At 43.4% G+C, this 18,248-nt stretch overlaps 1 long non-coding RNA gene across 1 annotated transcript in view; it reads left to right on the plus strand.

Moving 5' to 3' along the window:
- Positions 1 to 1,791: 1,791 nt before the first annotated feature.
- LOC310675394 overlaps positions 1,792 to 18,248 on the plus strand; it is a 43,441-nt gene continuing 26,984 nt past the window's right edge. Inside the window, exons 1-2 of the long non-coding RNA XR_014510101.1 lie at positions 1,792 to 2,054; positions 15,001 to 15,097. This is a non-coding gene — a long non-coding RNA (uncharacterized lncRNA). The remainder of the gene's footprint in view (positions 2,055 to 15,000; positions 15,098 to 18,248) is intronic.

Raw genomic sequence — 18,248 nt, forward strand, 5'->3', positions numbered from 1 at the left:
ATCGCTAAGCCGCTTAACAGCTGATCTAAGCCGCTTATCAGCTGATCTAAGCCGCTAATAGCCTTTTAGCAGCTAATCCGCTAATCCCTTAAGCCTTTAATAGCCGCTAATAGCCTTTTAGCAGCTAATCCGCTAATCCCTTAAACCTTTAATAGCCGCTAATAGCCGCTAAACCGCTAATGGGCTTGCTTTGCAAGACGAAAAAAACCGCAAGACGAAGAGACTCGCGGAACGGATTCTTTTCGTCTTGCGAGGCACCACTGTAGTTGCTTTGGAAGATGATAATTGGGCATCCGAACAACATGGCCAGTCCAATGAAGTTGATGTTGAAGAATCATTGCTTTGGCGCTGGTGATCTTCCAAGAAATGAATAGTGTGGTGTAGTGTCGGACTAGGACCTGGGAGTCCAGGGTTCGAATGCCAACTCAACCATGAAGCTCACTGGGTGGGCTTGCACCAGTCACTCACGCACTTACCTAACCTACCTCACAGGGCTGTGGTGGGAATAACATGGAGAGGTGAGACCTGTGTATTCCACCTTGCGCTCCTTGGAGAAAGAAGTGGGATATAAATGTAATAACTAACTAACTAATTAAATAACTAAACATTCTCCTTTCTCAAACGTCTCTGCTCTTTGAAAAGGAACTTTTCTGGGGGATCTTTGGAAGCACATCAGAGGTAAATGAGATGGGAATCTCACAAGAACTTTGTAGAGGAAAAGGAAAGGAATGATGTGACTGTTGTTGCTGAGGACAGACAAGAGTTTTTTCATTTGTTTACTGATGTTGAATGCACAAATTGGTTTGTACTCTGCAATCCAAATCACCACTACTATCATGGCTGGCTAGATGCAGTCAAGTGCTTATTTATTTAAGAACATTTTAAAGCAACCCTTCACTGACTAGCAATCTCAGGGTGGAGTGCAAGAAAGCAAATAGAAAATAAAATAAAAATAACAATTACATCAAGATCAGATCAAAGGCCAGGTTGTTGTGTGTGTTTTTAACAACTCGAACAACAAACATAGCAAAAAGCAAATTGCCTGAGCAAATAAATATGCTTTCAGCTGACAACGAAAACTCAACAGTCAGAGCCGGCTGTATATATCCGAGGGGCAGACATTCTAGAGAGAGGCTGCCACACCAGAGAGGTCCCTCTTGTAGATTGCCACAAAAGGGCATGATCTGAACTCATGATCCGAACTCGGAGGCAGGTTGGTTCAGAGGAAGATGCTCCTTGACGTATTTAGGTCCCAAGTTGTTTACGGCTTTTTAAGTAATCACGAGAAGGGGCATACCTACAGGCAGTGGCGTAGCGTGGGTTGTCAGCACCCGGGGCAAGGCAAGTAATTTGCATCCCCTAACCCGTGGATTTGCGCCCCTTAACCCTACCCCCCAGATGTTGCGCCCGGTGCGGCCGGCCCCCCATGCACCCCCCACGCTACGCCACTGCCTAGAGGTTAGCCAGGTGGGCCTCTGCCAAGGGTGCAGGTCCAGGAGGGCACAAAAACCATGCCTCTCTGAAGTGTAGGTGGGCTCAGCCATGACCCAAGACCAGATTTCAGCTCAAAAAGGATTTATTGTAACATCAAGAAGGATGGCAAACAGAGGCACTCAGCCCAGGCAACACACCTCCCCGCCTGTGATAGGTCGCCTTATGCTGTGACTGGTGAATCACAATGCTGGCCCTATCGCAGCAGGGATTGGCTGCCTGCCATCTACCAGCAGATGTCATTGGAAGGTTTTAGAATCCTGTCTTTTGTGATGCGGGTGAAGCTCCTGAGTTCCAGGTGGCAGCAATGGCTAGGCTTGCAGTCTCCACTCTGGCTCACAGGAGCTAGGAACCCACCCATTTGTGGCCATCCCCAGGCTGCTCCTCCATTGCTCTGGGTGGGTAGATGAAGCCCCGGGCACTTTGGTGGAGGAATCTGGCCCCTGGCATGGGCCGTTGCGGCAGCCCTGCAGGGCTCCCTCTCCAGTTTGGCTGGCGGTGTTATTAGATGTCTGACCAGAGCGCCCAGCATGACTCAGAGGGAAGAAAGGCGGAGAGATCAGGTGAGAGTTGCAGCAGGAGGAAAAAGGGAGGGAGGCAGAGAAGTAGAAGGAAAGGGGCAGAGCAGACTCAGTCCCCACGGGCACGGAGGAAATTGCTGGAGGAGCACAGAAAAGCAAACTTTCTGCATTTCTGGTCCCTGGTCTTTCCCAGTTTTGGAGGTACTGATACATCAGTGCCAGATTTACGTATAAGCTAAACAAGCTATAGATTGAGCCCCACACTTTTTGGGCCTCCAAAAAAAATTAAAGAAAAAAACCACTGGATGTACATTTCCAATATATAAGATAAAAAACAAATAAAATAAAACCAGTGTTTTGTGTCGTGTAGGCCCCTATGATGTAAATAATGGGCTCCGTCTGCTAGCCAGCTCCCCAAAATATCACTGGTTTGCTCCTTTCTATCTATAGGGTGCCTACATTCTGCATGGACTGGTTATTTTGTTATGTGCAAATGGCTTTAGATACCTATTAGGTCCATAAATTACCATACAGCATATGCAACACAAAAAACAGCAACCTTTTGTTGTTGACAAAGGACAGCTGGACATGTAAAGGGCCCCATTGCTTTCAGTAGGTTAGGGCCTCGTCAAACCTAAATCTGGCCCTGGTGCCGGTACAGCTGTTTGACAAGGGTGCAAGGGAACCTAGGTGCACCTCTGACAAGCCCCTTGAATTTGACCCAGTAGCATATCGCCAGGCAGTGCAATGCCTTCATGACCTCTGTGAAATGTTGACAAGCTGCTAAGCTCAACATGCACAAGCCACAGCATGCGGTCCATTTTTTAAGGCAGCCCCGTAAAGATCCCATTACAGTAGTCCAACCAAGTGTTGTTTGAGGTTGCAGAAATACAAACTTGAGGAAGTATAATGTCACCGTTGTGACATAACATTTATTCTCTGTGACAATAGTGGGAATCCTACAGAGGGTGTTTTTATATTTTTTTTAAAATGGAGACGTCTGAATTGTTAAGCTGCATTAAGGTAAAGGGACCCCTGACCATTTAGGTCCAGTCGTGGCCGACTCTGGGGTTGCAGCGCTCATCTCGCTTTATTGGCCGAGGGAGCTGGCATACAGCTTCCGGGTCATGTGGCCAGCATGACTAAGCCACTTCTGGCAAACCAGAGCTGCGCACGGAAACACCGTTTACCTTCCTGCCGGAGCGGTACCTATTTATCTACTTGCACTTTGATGTGCTTTTGAACTGCTAGGTTGGCAGGAGCAGGGACCGAGCAACGGGAGCTCACCCCTTCGCGGGGATTCGAACCGCTGACCTTCTGATCGGCAAGTCCTAGGCTCAGTGGTTTATAGCTGCATTAGACAATTGGTAACTTGAAAGGGCCTTCATTCGGCATTTTGTGGTCCTTCTAAAACACCAAACGAAACATTGGAGCCCAAGTGAAAGTAAACAAAATCATATGCAGCACAATTGATCCAATACGGAGCATCTTTAAATTCCACTGTGCAAGAAATGCTTGCCATTCGCTGGATCTTGCCCATGTTTATTGCAGTTCATCATGATTCTATTTAAATTTGGAAATTAAATAAAAAACACCACAGTGAAACACTAGAAGAAAATTTTCTCTTCATTCCCTTCTTCGCCGTTCTGCCTCCTTCTCTTCCAAGGAAACAAGATTAATGGCATTTTCACTGGAATCGGTCTATTACAAGATGATTACATTTAGATTAAGGAATGGTAGATTTATAGAGAACTCAAATATATTGAAGATGGAGAGCTCATTTAAAGGGCTGGGAAGAATTTATGGGTTGTAAATACAGATGCTTTATATATATATAAAGAATGCTTGTAGTTTATCAGTAAATGCAAGTTAGAATACAATCACTGTTCTGAGCTAAGTTTTTCTTCAAATGATCAGGTCTCTTATTCCACATTTGGTTGGGAATGGCAGTGTGCCCATTAAAATCCACTTTGTCACTTGTTTATGGGACAACCTTTTTCACTGTATGCCTTTACAACGTGGGTGTAAAGTCTGGGTGTTACTGGGCTAAAATTTCCATCACCCCTGACCGTTGACCATGGTGCGGAGAAGAATGGGGCGCTGATGGGAGTTGCAGTTCAAGAATACTGGAGGGTCACAGGTCAGCTACCACTGTTTTACAGAACCGGATAGTTTCTCTTGCTGCTTGCTTTGATAGTTGAAGCAACCCTTTTGGTGCATTAAAATTGGAAGCACAGATCACTCCTGCACTGTAAAAATAATAATAAAGAATGAATACTAGTTCATGGCGTGGACAAGGGCTGCTGACATCAGCAAGGGCAATGATGTCGTGCACTTGCATGTTGTAGACGGAGACACTTCCTGCCTCCACCACCACCTCCCTGCTAGATTACCAGGCAGTGGATCCCAACAGTTCTGCCGAGCTAAGTGCACCTCTCAGCCATGCCCCATCTGAGGAGTGCAGTTGCTGAGCAGGGACCTACATAGGGTGTGGTGGTACCTGAGGAACCCTTGGTTGCTAGTTGTTTCTGTGGTAAAGAGCAACAACTATTCACAAGATGAGCATAGTTTTGTGGCACCTTAAACGTATAGGACATGGGTTTTTGTGGAAATGTTCAGGGAAGCAGGAAAAGATATATTTTGTTTATTAATATCCTTCCTAACTTGTGTTAGCGAGTTCTATAACTTAGCAGAGTTTTACATTCCCCTTTTAAAGGCACAGTAGATATAGCTGGTTGCAGGCTTGTTTAAGCCTCTCAGTATTAGATTCCTGGTAAGTGCCCTTATAACCCCCTTAAAAGAATAAACACACCACAGTCTTGTGTAAAGTATATAAAAGAAGTTTACTCACATTATCAGTTCACAGTTGGATCCCTGAAGGCAGACTTAATTACAAAGTATATACATGTGGATCTATCCCATATGGAGATAATCCCAGTGTCCTCTGTTGGCTGAGAGCTGGTTCAACAATGGAGGAAGTCAAAAAGGAAGAGATGGCTGCTTGCCTTGTCTTTTTTGTTACCTGGACAGGTAAGGCCAGGCCCACCTCTAGTCACATGCAAGGAAGGATGCTCCAGCCCAGGAGGAAACAGGAAGTTTTGACTGGCTGGACCAACATCCCCTTGCATGTCCATTCTAGGAAAACAAGGAATGTTGTATTTGACTGCTCCCAGTGGATTACATCCCACAGTTTTCTCAGTAGTGACGCCACAACTCTGGAACCGCAGCCAGGGAGACCATTGTCAGTAGATATGGATATTTATGGATATTCGATATGGATATTTAAATCCACAACCTAGGCATGCAACTCGCTGGGCATTAGGTCTCTCTCTCGCTTTCTCCATGAGACCAAGCTTAGGAACTTGCCAAAATATGAAAACATGGTTATGAAGTGGACTTACAATAAAATTGTTAATCTTTAAGGTGCCACAATACCCTGTTGCTTTATTCTGTATAATTATTGAATTTATTAGACACCATCCAACAAAAACCAATATTCCAGGTGAAGCAATAATACGATTTAAAACTAAGGCTGCAATCCTATGCCCACTTACCTAAGACTAAGCCTTATTGAAGTAATGGGACTTACTTTTGAGTAGACATGCACAGGATTGCACTGTAAGAGTTTAAAATACTAAAGACTTTGCAGAGGCAACCCTCCATCTAGCTAGCAATATGCATAGCAGGGGTAGCCCTTAGTTGAATCAGAATAAAAATATTTTGCTTCTTTGTATTTGACATTATGAAGCTATCCTCCATCATTTTCTTCAAGCATCTGCAGCTGCGCTCCCTAGATATATTTATCCATTTGAGTTCACCTTGAGCTTATCACATGCACATCACCATAAAATGATTGGGTTCAGTTAACAAGATGCTTTCTTGGGTATTAATAAAACAAAATGAAGGACTAGAAATCTAAATCATCTTGGCCCAGAATCTCATGCCCTGGTGCCCAAAGACCTTACGCTGATCCTCATCATTCCTGGATATAATAATCACAAACAGCAGCACCATATAAAGATATAATTGAATGAGTTGTTAATGTGTGGGATGTGGAAAGCCCTGTAAGGAAAATTATGAGGTTGCTTTTGCTCTGTGACTCTTGGGAGCATTTCACAAATAAAAAGATCAAATCCGTTTAAAATAAAATTAAAAATTAAAATTGAGGCCATCACAGAAGGATTCTGTAGTCTGAGAAATACAGGTAGATTTCAAGGCAAATATCAAACATTAAAGCCCATGGAACAGATGTCACTTTTTAAAATTAAATTTCTTAAACTTTCATTTGAAAACAACATAATTTCACTGTACCGAGTAGAAGGACTGAAGAACATAAGTTAACTGTCCGCTATAATTATTATATGTACCTGTCTCCTACTGAATATATCTATATATCTTTATCTATGCTGATGACACTCTTCTTCAATTTTAAAAAATGTACCTTTCTATATCAAGTATGAAACATAAATACATCTCTTATGAAATATATCTGTATCTATGCTGATGATACTCTTATTCAACTATGAAGCATTAATCACTTAGCACAATAAAAATGACTTTGAAAGTTTATTTGCTCATACTAATCACTGGTACAATTCTTTTTAAAATTGTTAGATCATCAAAATAAAAGTGAGCTTTGTTAAAGTTCCAGTAGTATGAAATCTCTAAAAATAATCCACATTTATGTGTACTTTATCCAGTTCTATGTATGCCAATTGTAGAATGCAAAAAAATGTTTCCAGAATTTTTTTTTTTAAAAAACTATATTTATAATATATAAATATTCTATTTATACAGATGGGCGCATCTGGCTAGGTTTGCCCAGCCACAATTGTGAAAGGATGGAGAGTTATTTTTTACACTAAGCCAGAACAGGAAAAAAAGAATAAGAATCATTAATGTGTATATTTCACATCAACAAATCAACCATATGCAAACTGGATGCCACTGACATGTCTTTTAGTTAAACATTTCTCTTTATACATTTTATGGCTTAGGGCCCTTGTATCTACGGGACCGCCTCTCCTGGTATGTCCTGCAGAGGACCTTAAGGTCCATGAATAACCATAGTTTAGAGGTCCCGGGCCCTAAGGAAGTCAGACTATCCTCCACCAGGGCCAGGGCCTTTTCAGTGGTGACTCCGACCTGGTGGAATGCTCTGTCTCACGAGACTAGGGCCCTGCAGGACCTGATCTCCTTCTGTAGGGCCTGTAAGACAGAGCTATTCCGCCTGGCCTTCAATTTGAATTAGCCTGATCCTCTATTCCCTTTCCCCCTTTCCTCTTCTATGAAGAAACCCTTTCTGGGACCCCACATTTAAATTCTTCCCTGGTCTCCTCGCTGGCCCAAGTAGGACCAATTCAGGCAGCCAGCCCTGGGGATTATCTAATTGATTTTTGATTTTTATTGTTATTCATGTTTTTATACTGTATTTTATGCTGCTTTTATAATTAAGTGTTTTAAATTTGTTGTTACCCGCCCTGAGCCTGGTTTTTGAACCAGGTAGGGCGGGGTATAAATAAAACTTTTATTATTATTATATTTTTGCATATCTCACCTTGAAAACATCTGATGAGAAAGCAACTGAGATTCGGTTTTTATACAAATAAATAAATAAATATTAAAAGATGTTAAAGCAAAGATTATGGGATAATGCACACAGTGACTTGGGATCTTGATCACACGCAGTCTGTAATCCGCTGGCAGCAGGAGTTCAATATGGGTATGTCTTTAAGTTAACATCTTACATTAAAAACCTGACAGTGTAGCACCCTGCTTGTGGTTAACGCTTAGCTGGAATGAAATATTCAACGCAGCAATAGAGAAATTAAAATAATAATTTATTTGTCAGACAAATAAATGATTGGCACAGTGGTATATTTACCAAAAGCTCTGCACACCCCAGCCCTGGTGACCAGCACTTATATTCCCTCAGCCCAGCCTCCTTACTCCTCCTTTGGCTGCCTCTGTCCAATCAGCCTGGTTGAAATTCCTATTGGCTGTTTGCTAGAACCAATCATAAAAGATACACCCATTTCCTATTACCTTTTATGGGAGACAAAGAGCTATATTTCCTTCTATCATATATCTTACATTTGCCTTGACAAGGCATCTTAATTATCAGATCACCCTATGCCCTTTGCTCTTCTGCTCTTTGCTCTTCTGCCCTTGGCAACAGGGGCAAATGGCTAAAACAGATGGCTCATGGTTTCAAATTTTGTCATATATAAACAGAGGTCTTGGGTTCACCTTCTCACACACCATCAATGAAATAAGAATCTAACATAAGAATCTAACATTTCTTACTTTCTAGATTTTGCATAATTACACTAAAGTCAATACATTTCATATATATAACACAGATAGATTTTTAGAAGAAACGATTAGTAAAAAACAGTTTCCAAAGTGACCTAAAAGTAACCTCAGAGCAGTCTCTCTTCCTCACCAGGCTGCAGCTGTTGTTGCTATTAGCTCTTTGCCCCTTTAACCTTCTCAGGATACCTTAAACCTTGGGAAGATATGGCTGAGTCTGAGTAATTACCAACTCTAATTAATGTTTTTGCAGCTTGGATTGTATTCTGTAATTTGTATGACCTTTGTTCCCAGCTTTTGCTCCTTTTTACAACTTTGAGGTACTGCAACAAATCAATGAGGGGCCCTGTTCAGAAAAATAAACAACTGCCAAGGCACTCAGCAACTTTTACTGCCTAGCCTGGAGCAAGCATCTGAAAATATATTTTTAAGCTCAATTTAAAATACAGATCTTTGATCAGATGCCTCAACAGTACCAAACTACCGAAGTCTTTTTACCAAAGCCAGACTTAATGCCTTTCCTTCTGCAGTGTTGGATGGCAGGTTGAGAGGAGTTCCCTACCAGGACAGACTTTGCTCTTGTGCTCAAGACATCGATTCCATAAAACATATTTTGTTGCACTGTGCAAAATATGAGCAAGCCAGGGCTGAACTGATACTACCCTTGCTGGTACCTTTCCCGGGAAAATCAGAGGCTCACTATGTCAGGTTCCTACTGGACAAATGTTAGAACATTAGCAGTGGCAAAGTTTTTATCGGTGGTTGCAAGAGCAAATGAGCCCTATATTCTAAACAAAATGCTTGCTTAACCTGGAGGTAGGCTGTATGAATTGTGTATTGCTTTGTAATGATTTGTTGGGTCTCTGGACCGTAATAAAGATTGATGATGATGATATTAAAAGATAGGCTAGAATATGGCCTCAGATTGGGGTAGAGCCCATCAGATGCTGTTCAACTCTGATCATCTCAGCCTGAAGGGCCAATAATGGATGATGGGAAATTAGTCCAACATTATCTGTAGGAAACCACAGTGGCTATGCTTCCCTCAGATCATACAGGATTATAATCTGAAAATGCTATTAGTATAAATTGAAATGAAAAGTTGGGAGTCTGCTCATTTTTTGATGTATATATTGCTTTAACCGACATTGCAGAGCTGTATTAATTCATTCTAATTGGAAAATAACTCAGGATAGGTATGAATTTGAGCAGAGACAGATTATGAATTACCAAATCATTATTTCTTCCTTTCTTTCGGCTGCCACCACAAATGACAGCGGCAGCCATGTTGGCAACCTGGCAGCCATTTTGCATCCCCCATGAGGGCCATTCTGTGGCATTGTCGGGGGGGGGGGGGTTGCTGCCAAACAAACAAAAATGGTTTAAAATATTCAGGGGGAGAAATCTATGTACTAGACTTCTACCCTCTGAGGAGTTTGAAAAATAAAAATCTCAAAAATTTTCTCAGGGGGGAAAAACCAAAAACTATTTTACACCTAATCTGTAATTCCATTGCCTGAGCCTAATCTCCAATGAGAACTAAGCCTGGTCTAGTTCTGCTTTCTTGTCTTAGCAGCCAGCTGAGCTACTTGATCTCATCAGCTTGAAGTGGACCTTTATTGATCACCAGAAAAAACAGAATATCTATGAAGGGGGAGGACTTTTAAGTCCTGAAATGTAGTCCAATCCATTTAACTGAGAGGCACTTAGACCTGCTTCATAAGAAACCTTTCTGCACTCAGATACATAATGTGGGAGGTGTCGGTAACGCAAAGTGCATGTCCATGCATTTTTCAGTGCTCTCCTCTGTAAAATGCACATCTTCAATCTTGACCCACTTGCAGGCCCAAGCTGTGCGCACACACACATACACACACACACTGCTCAGATGTGCTACCGATAAATGACACCACACCATTGAATGGGATCAAATCAGGCTGCAACTTTTATTGACTACAGGTGAAGAAATTTGGCACAGGCCAGGCTTCCTCAGCCTTGGCCCTCCAGATGTTTTTGGCCTACAACTCCCATTATCCCTAGCTAGCAGGACCAGTGCTCAGAGATGCTGGGAATTATAGTCTCAAACATCTGGAGGGCTGAGGCTGAGGAAGCCTGGCATAGGCAATAGGTAACTGTTATGTACTGAAATATACTTGGAGTCAAGAGTGAATTTCATGCTCTTTATTCAGCTCATATGGTGAGGAGGAATGGAAGTTCCCCCAAAGTATCTGCTTTATATACATTATTTACACAATGGGCCCCACGTGATTGGCTAGTTCCAGGATTCTCCTGTAGGTCAATCAGGTTGCGGATTCACTTCCATCTGGAGCTGGATTGGGTGGCTCCTGTGGACCAATCATACTGCTGCATTGTTCTAGGACCAATCAGACTGCTGCATTTTGGATCCTATTGTTCTAGGACCAATCAGATTGCTGTATTTTGGATCCTATTCAACTCAGTACATAACACCCCTCCCCTCTAAGTTCTAGTCCTGACCGGGAGGTCGCATTCATAGTCCTCAAGGTACGCCGGCTGCCTACGTGTGCGTTGCGGCCTGGGGTGTTCCCTGGTCCGGGGTTCGGGTTCTGGCTCGAATAGGATATTGAATAGGACATTGAATAGGATCCAAATTGCAGCAGTCTGATTGGTCCTAGAACAATAGGATTCAGAATGCAGCAGTCTGATTGGTCCGCGGGAGCCACCCAATCCAACTCCAGGTGGAAGTGAATCCGCAACCTGATTGTCTGGGCATATGGACAGAAACAAGTGCTTCATGGATCCCTTTAATGGGATACCCTATTATGGGAGATGTAGGCTAGGGTACAACGCCCCCCCCCCCAACAAAGACTAAGATTACATGGGTGTTTGGGGCTGGTGCGGGCTGTTTGAATCCCCTGGGAGAGGACCTGAGGGAAGCCTGATTGTTACCCCAGGCCCACCCCTGAAGAGCACTACCATCTGCACCAGCCTGCCACTGGCCAATTTGGCAGGCTGGCATGGACCTGGCATGGAGCTGGAGTTCATGCTCCGGCAAGACTAGCCGCCAGCATTCTAGCTTTGCATTGCCAGGGGGAGGCACTGGCCGCAGGATGCGGGTGGCGCAGTGGTCTAAACCACTGAGCCTCTTGGACTTGCCGATCAGAAGGTTGGCGGTTCGAATCCGCACAATGGGGTGAGGATATCCTATGCAAGCAGAATGGATTGGGTAAGGTTGAAAATAAAACCACCATATAAAAATCCATCCTAGGGCTCGGTCGCCCATTCCAGACACATCGTCCGAACTCTCATTGCAGGGCTGTAATGACTCTCTGCTGCATGGGGAAACTGCCCAATGGTGCAGTTAGATAATTTTACCCTCTGTACTGGTGTCTTACATGGTGGACTCTTTAGATGGCAATATGTAGTACTACAAATTGTGGTAAGCCAAACCTGCTGCATTCTGGAGGGGCCTCCTATTCAAGGCAGGGTGAATTAGCCACTTCTTTGGATTCCCAGGTGAGGGTGTTGGGGTCCGGCAATACAGCAACATGTCCCCGTGTTGCCTCAGGTGGCGAAATGGGACAGAATGCCTCTGCTACAACTCATTTTGCTGTGTTGGGCTCTGGACCTTAGTTCCAAAGTCCTACCCTGACAACACCACTGGAACTGTCCCCTTTGGAAAAATATGATGCTTGACCTGATATTATCTGAAAGTTTCATCTGTGGTGGTTCATTCACACTTACACATCAGGGACGCAGGTGGCGCTGTGGTCTAAACCACTGAGCCTCTTGGGCTTGCTGATCAGAAGGTCAGTGGTTCAAATCCCCACGACGGAGTGAGCTCCCGTTGCTCTGTCCCAGCTCCTGCCAACCTAGCAGTTCGAAAGCACGCCAGTGCAAGTAGATAAATAGGTACTGCTGCAGCGGGAAGGTAAATGGTGTTTCCGTGTGCTCTGGTTTCCGTCATGGTGTCCCATTGCGCCAGAAGCGGTTTAGTCATACTGGCCACATCACCCAGAAAGCTGTCTGTGGACAAACGTTGGCTCCCTCGGCCTGAAAGCGAGATGAGCGCCACAACCCCATAGTCGCCTTTGACTGGACTAAGCCATCCAGGGGTCCTTTACCTTTCTACCTTTTTTACCGGCTGCCCCACAAAGACGTCCCACCTAAAGAAGGGGTAAGCAGACTTGCTGCTCTCATGTGTTCTAAAGGGACAAGCAACAGAAAAGGAATGCACCAGCACTTTTTATCTAAAAGAACTGCATGCATAGGTTGTGTTGGTCATCACACCCACTTACGAAAATGCTGAGAATTAAGTGGTCTCTATACCCAATAGCACTAGCCCAGCTAATATAAAAGAGTAGTAGTAAAGGTAAAGGGACCCCTGACCATTAGGTCCAGTCGTAACTGACTCTGGGGTTGCGGAGCTCATCTCGCTTTATTGGTCAAGCGAGCCAGTGTACAGCTTCCAGGTCATGTGGCCAGCATGACTAAGCCACTTCTGGCAAACCAGAGCAGCGCACGGAAACGCCGTTCACCTTACCGCTGGAGTGGTACCTATTTATCTACTTGCACTTTGACGTGCTTTCGAACTGCTAGGTTGGCAGGAGCAGGGATCTAAGCAACGGGAGCTCACCCCATCGCGGGGATTCGAACTGCCGACCTTCTGATTGGCAAGTCCTAGGCTCTGTGGTTTAACCCACAGCACCACCCGCTTCCCAATATAAAAGAGTATTAGTAGATAAGAATAATTACTCTGTAGCGGTTGTTCCTCTGGATGTGAATAGCAAGAGCAGAACCAACATTCTGGCTTTTCTTAAGTGGAAAACTGCACAGTAAACACAGAAAACATGTGCAGAGTGGGTCTGCACCACTCTCACTGCATCTGCAGAGTGCTGTTGAAATGCGCACAATGTCAATGCATTTTGGATTACTCACCTGTTTCCCCAAACTGGCTGCCTGCATCTTTAATGCAGAATGGATGCCCATCTATGTCAAAATTGATGTTTCTCTCCAGGATGAGCAAGGAATGAGATACCAATCCTTCAGCCTCTGTGAGTGGGTTCATTCCTTAACCTTTACTCAGAAACATGCCCATCACTGTAAACATTTCAAGATGAGAAATAAGAGTGTTGCTAGCTAACCTTAGCAGAATGTTGAATTACTGGGATGCATTTAGATGATTCCTCGGGGTTTCGCTCCCCCTCCAAGCTGACTTTCCCATCCATTTTTGTTAGATATCATGATCTCGGGGCATCTAAACCTGAACAACCAGCAAGGAACTGGCAGCATTTACAAAATGGTTATGATGTGTGCACATTCAGCCCAATCTGAAATAAGTTAACTCAGAATAGCAGCCGCTCTTTGCTGTTATAGCTGACTTTCTTTTAGGGTAAGAAAATAAAGCAGCGAGAAAGACAAGTTCCTTACCAAATCTTGACACCTTGATTGCAAATGGAAAATTAGCAATTTCCCACCCCTGGCATTTTAACATTTCGAAAGGTTTTTCTTGGCAAAGCTTGTTGCCAGCACAACAGGGGATATGAAGGGGAAATATTAACCGACCTTGATAACCAAACACCTTGGGGTGGGGTGGGGGGATTGACTGACCATTCAAGTGTATAAAACTGCACTGCTCTGTAAAACAAGGCAAGAGAAGAAAGCTAATAAGGCAGAAAAAGGCTGCAAAATAAAAGGAACTATTTGGAACACATATATTTTCTAAAGTAAGGTATTGTTTATGAGTAAGCTTTGGTATGTAGCTATGTAGAGATTTGGTAATTTGGAGGATGGGAGAAATCTTCCCCGTTAGCATTCATATATATCACCTTGGCAAAGATGATTTCCTGGAGAATTAATGGCTGAGTGGTACTAATGGCCCTGCGCAATGCCTCAGGCCACCAACTCCCAGCCAGCATTTAATCTGCAGGAAATGCATTGTGCTTTGACTGCTGCTCAGAATGAGCATCCAGCCTGTTATTCTGGAATCTCTCTCTCCCTCTCTCTTTTAAGGGATAAAAGGACCTAGAATTCAGAGTCACACCCCCAACACTCCCACCCATAATTTTGCAATCAGACTCAAAAGAGCAGTGAAAATGCACATTCTGTGATCCGAATGAATGATTTCAATTACAGACATGTGTATGCTTGTTTACATTGCTTTCCCCCCTTCAAATTACCAAATGGCAGGCAGTTTTATGGGTGAAATAGAGAACATGGAGCGGGTATGTGTGTGAAGGATACAGAATATGAAAGTGTATGAGAGCAAGACCCCACAAGTACTATATAAAAAGGAAAGTAATCTAGATTAGATGTTACAGTCTACTGGTCATTGGGAGCCCCACTTAGAATGCAGCCTCCCCCGTGGTGTTGACTGGGGGAGATTAGGATGCTGTGCAGACCCCCCCCCCTCTTGTCCGCCTCTGCTGGCAGAGAGATGCGCCACCGATGCCGGACCAACGTTTGAAGCCACCAAGCTTCAACCTGACAGTGTCAAAAAGTGTGCCAGCAGTAAATCACACCGTTCAAAGTTGGAGTTAACTCTTTGTTAGCAAAAACATGATCTTCACAGATTTGGCAGCGTGTCGCGCCTAAAGAGCACAGCAGTTCATCCACAGCAGGTCTTAACCCATCAATCAGTTGCTGAGACTGAAAGTCTTTGCTTCCTCACAGGTGTCTTAATTCCCCTCCTCTCCAGGGCTTTCCCCAAGCAATCAGAGACTGTTCCACCCATTTCAGCCCTCTTCTGGCTCAGGAAGACAAGAGGAGCTTGTTTGCTGTGACTTCTGGAAACTGTGAGTAAAAGATTCACTAGTTTGCAAAGCCAGTGTGGTGTAGTGGTTAAGAGCGGTGGACACGTAATCTGGTGAACCGGCTTCGCTTCCCCGCTCCTCCACCTGCAGCTGCTGGGTGACCTTGGGCCAGTCACGCTTCTCTGAAGTCTCTCAGCCCCACTCACCTCACAGAGTGTTTGTTGTGGAGGAGGAAGGGGAAGGAGAATGTTAGCCAATTTGAGACTCCTTCGGGTAGTGATAAAGTGGGATATCAAATCCAAACTCCTCCTCCTCCTCCTCCTCCTCCACCTCCTCCTCCTCTTCTTCTTCTTCTTCTTCTTCTTCTTCTTCTTCTTCTTCTTCTTCTTTGTGTCTATGATTTATTCTATACTAAGTTTTTTTGCAGGAAACATTTATTTAAATTTAGATGAGGGCACATGTAAATCTAACCAAGTTTTAATGTGCTTGGAGCAATCACCATTGTGCTGAACTCTGTTACTGGAGGGTAGGAATCTCTCTTCCAAACCTCTCTCTCCAACAATAGCAGCATCAGGAACAATTCTTAACAAGAGAAGTTGCTGAATTATAACTCGTTACCAAACTAAAAACAATGGAGAGACCTGGTCTGAATAGAGATATTGGATTCATGTCCTATTATACATGCTAAAGCTAATTTTGGTCATCTATCCGTGCGCTGCTCTGGTTCGCCAGAAGCGGCTTAGTCCTGCTGGCCACATGACCCGGAAGCTGTCTGTGAACAAACGCCGGCTCCCTTGGCCTATAGAGTTAGATGAGCGTGCAACCCCAGAGTCATCCATGACTGGACCTAACAGTCAGGGGTACCTTTACCTTTTTATCCCTTTAAAAATCCTTTGCCCTTCCCTGTGGAACCAACTGCCATCATTAACAGTCATCAACACTTATAAGGTTGTAGCGACTTCTCCTTCAGAGTATCTGAAGAAATGTGTATACACTCAAAAGCTCATACCTGGTAAGTTTATACTTAGTTGGCCTTTAAGATGCTACTGGAACATCTTTCAATAAATTTTAAAAAATATCTTTCATCATTGTTATTTATTATGACAGACCAACATGGCTACCAAATTGAATCTGTACTTCTCAATAGGGAAATGGTGCAAGGAGGAAAAGGGTTAAGCACTCCTCCACACCCTTGTCTCATAATCTCAATCTGGATTAGGGTCCCTGTGGGACTAATTTGTGAAAGAGGCAGTAGTTATAAGTCTGTGGTTTTCACAGCATGTGTTTAATGTGTATATTAACTATGACTGAGAAATAAGGTGAATTTTGTCTTATTGCTGACAGCTGTTGTGGTTTTAGCACTCTAAATCGTCAATTTAACCTCTAAGAACGCCTTCAGTGCCACTTTTAAATAGTTGCCTCTGTGATTTCTAAGGGGAAACCTTGTCTGCACTTACCTATTAATGTATGATCTGCCTTAGATTTGGCCAACCCCTCTTTCTTAATTAAGTTTACATTGAAAATATGTTTTCTATTGTCAACTAACCTTTTAAATGCTAATGGCAAATGTAACCTCTGAAGTGTTATTGCAATCTTACGACTGCACTATTAATGCCATCTTTGTGTTGTCAAATTTACGTTGATACCGTGAGATAACTTTCTCTTGATTCATGAAAACCTAAGTTTCATTTATCAGAGTTTTATCTGATGCTTTGGTAATTGTGATACAAGTTACCATTATTCGTGCAAACAGCCAGTTTACAATTTATTCTCAATCAATAGAATAACTTGCCTGCTTCTGGTATTCTGAGAAATTGGTTCACCTTCACAAATGGACATGAGACAAAGGGTCTTGGAATCAGTGCCCCCTGGGCAGTATGGTCTATTCTACCAACTGAAAGCACTCAAGGGAGCAATCCTATGGCAAGTGGGGATTAGACTGGATCCTAAACTCATTCAGCTTGGTCATGTGACCTGGCAAACTGGCGTAGAATATTTTTAAATGCTTCTTTCCCCTCTGCTAGGATAAAATATGTACTCTACTGGTGTCATCGTAGTGTTGTAAACCAAAAATGGCTTATCTTCTGAGTTTACGCCAATAAAACTCAGAGACAAGAGGTGTTAGGAGTCCATTGTTGTTTATTGCAAAGCAATAGGTTACAGTCGAATCTTTTCACAAAACTGCAACCCGCCCAAGGCTCAGGGCGGTGGTATTTATAACATTTCAAACAAAGGATTTGAATTTTCACCAATCATGTACATCATTACCTCATTTCATGTTTAATACACATGCGCAATAAGCATTGCAAACTAAACTTTGATTCTCACCATGATCTGTCACATTGTGTTAGTGTGCATGTTGGGAACCTGTGTTACGTGTAGCCCTTTGCACCATGTATCAACTTATGTTCTAGCTTACGAGCTGTATCTTCTTGATTTACGTCTTAGCTGTCCTTCTGTCCCAGTGGGGGACGGCATCTTGCAAAATCATTGGTTTCTTAAAGCAACTTCTCTATTAGGGGCACATTCAAGGATTTATAGGGGTTCACATTATCACATTCATTGTGGCCCTTTGGGCCACTACCACATTAGGAAGAGTTGAGACATCAGTGTAGCTATTTACTTATTTTTAACCAATAAGTGTACACAGTAGGGATGGAGGATGTATGGTCTGCACAGTTGGGCCCTCTAGTGACACAATCTGGGGTGGCACCACAGCCACCAATGAATCTTTGGGAGCCCTGCATTAGCAACACTAAACACTGGGCACTGTGGAAAATACAACATTGGTCCTGTCCTAGGGACATTGGCATCACCAGGCAAGCCCATCTGGAAGGAGGGTCCGAATCTTCCATAGATTTCCCACAATATTCAATGCCCTGCAAAGCCAGGAGTTTCAAGTGGGATTAGTGGCAGTGCCAGGGAGGTGATGGTGGCAACCCAACCCAGGCCTAGGCAGGGGACAGGTGAAACCAGTGGGGCTCTTTCCTAGCAGTATGTTGAGCCTGCTCAAGCCTTTTGCTGGTCATGGCAATCTCAAAAGTCGCACAACTCTCCCCCCAACACACACACCAAAATCTTTTTTTATAATAATATTTTTAATTAATTTTTTTAATAAATATTTTATTCAGTTTTACAACAGGTATAAAACGACAAAAAATAAAACACAGCACAACAAAAAATAGAAAAATAC

The sequence above is a fragment of the Podarcis tiliguerta genome (assembly GCF_965153285.1).
Source record: "Podarcis tiliguerta genome assembly, chromosome: 4".
Lineage (NCBI taxonomy): Eukaryota > Metazoa > Chordata > Lepidosauria > Squamata > Lacertidae > Podarcis > Podarcis tiliguerta.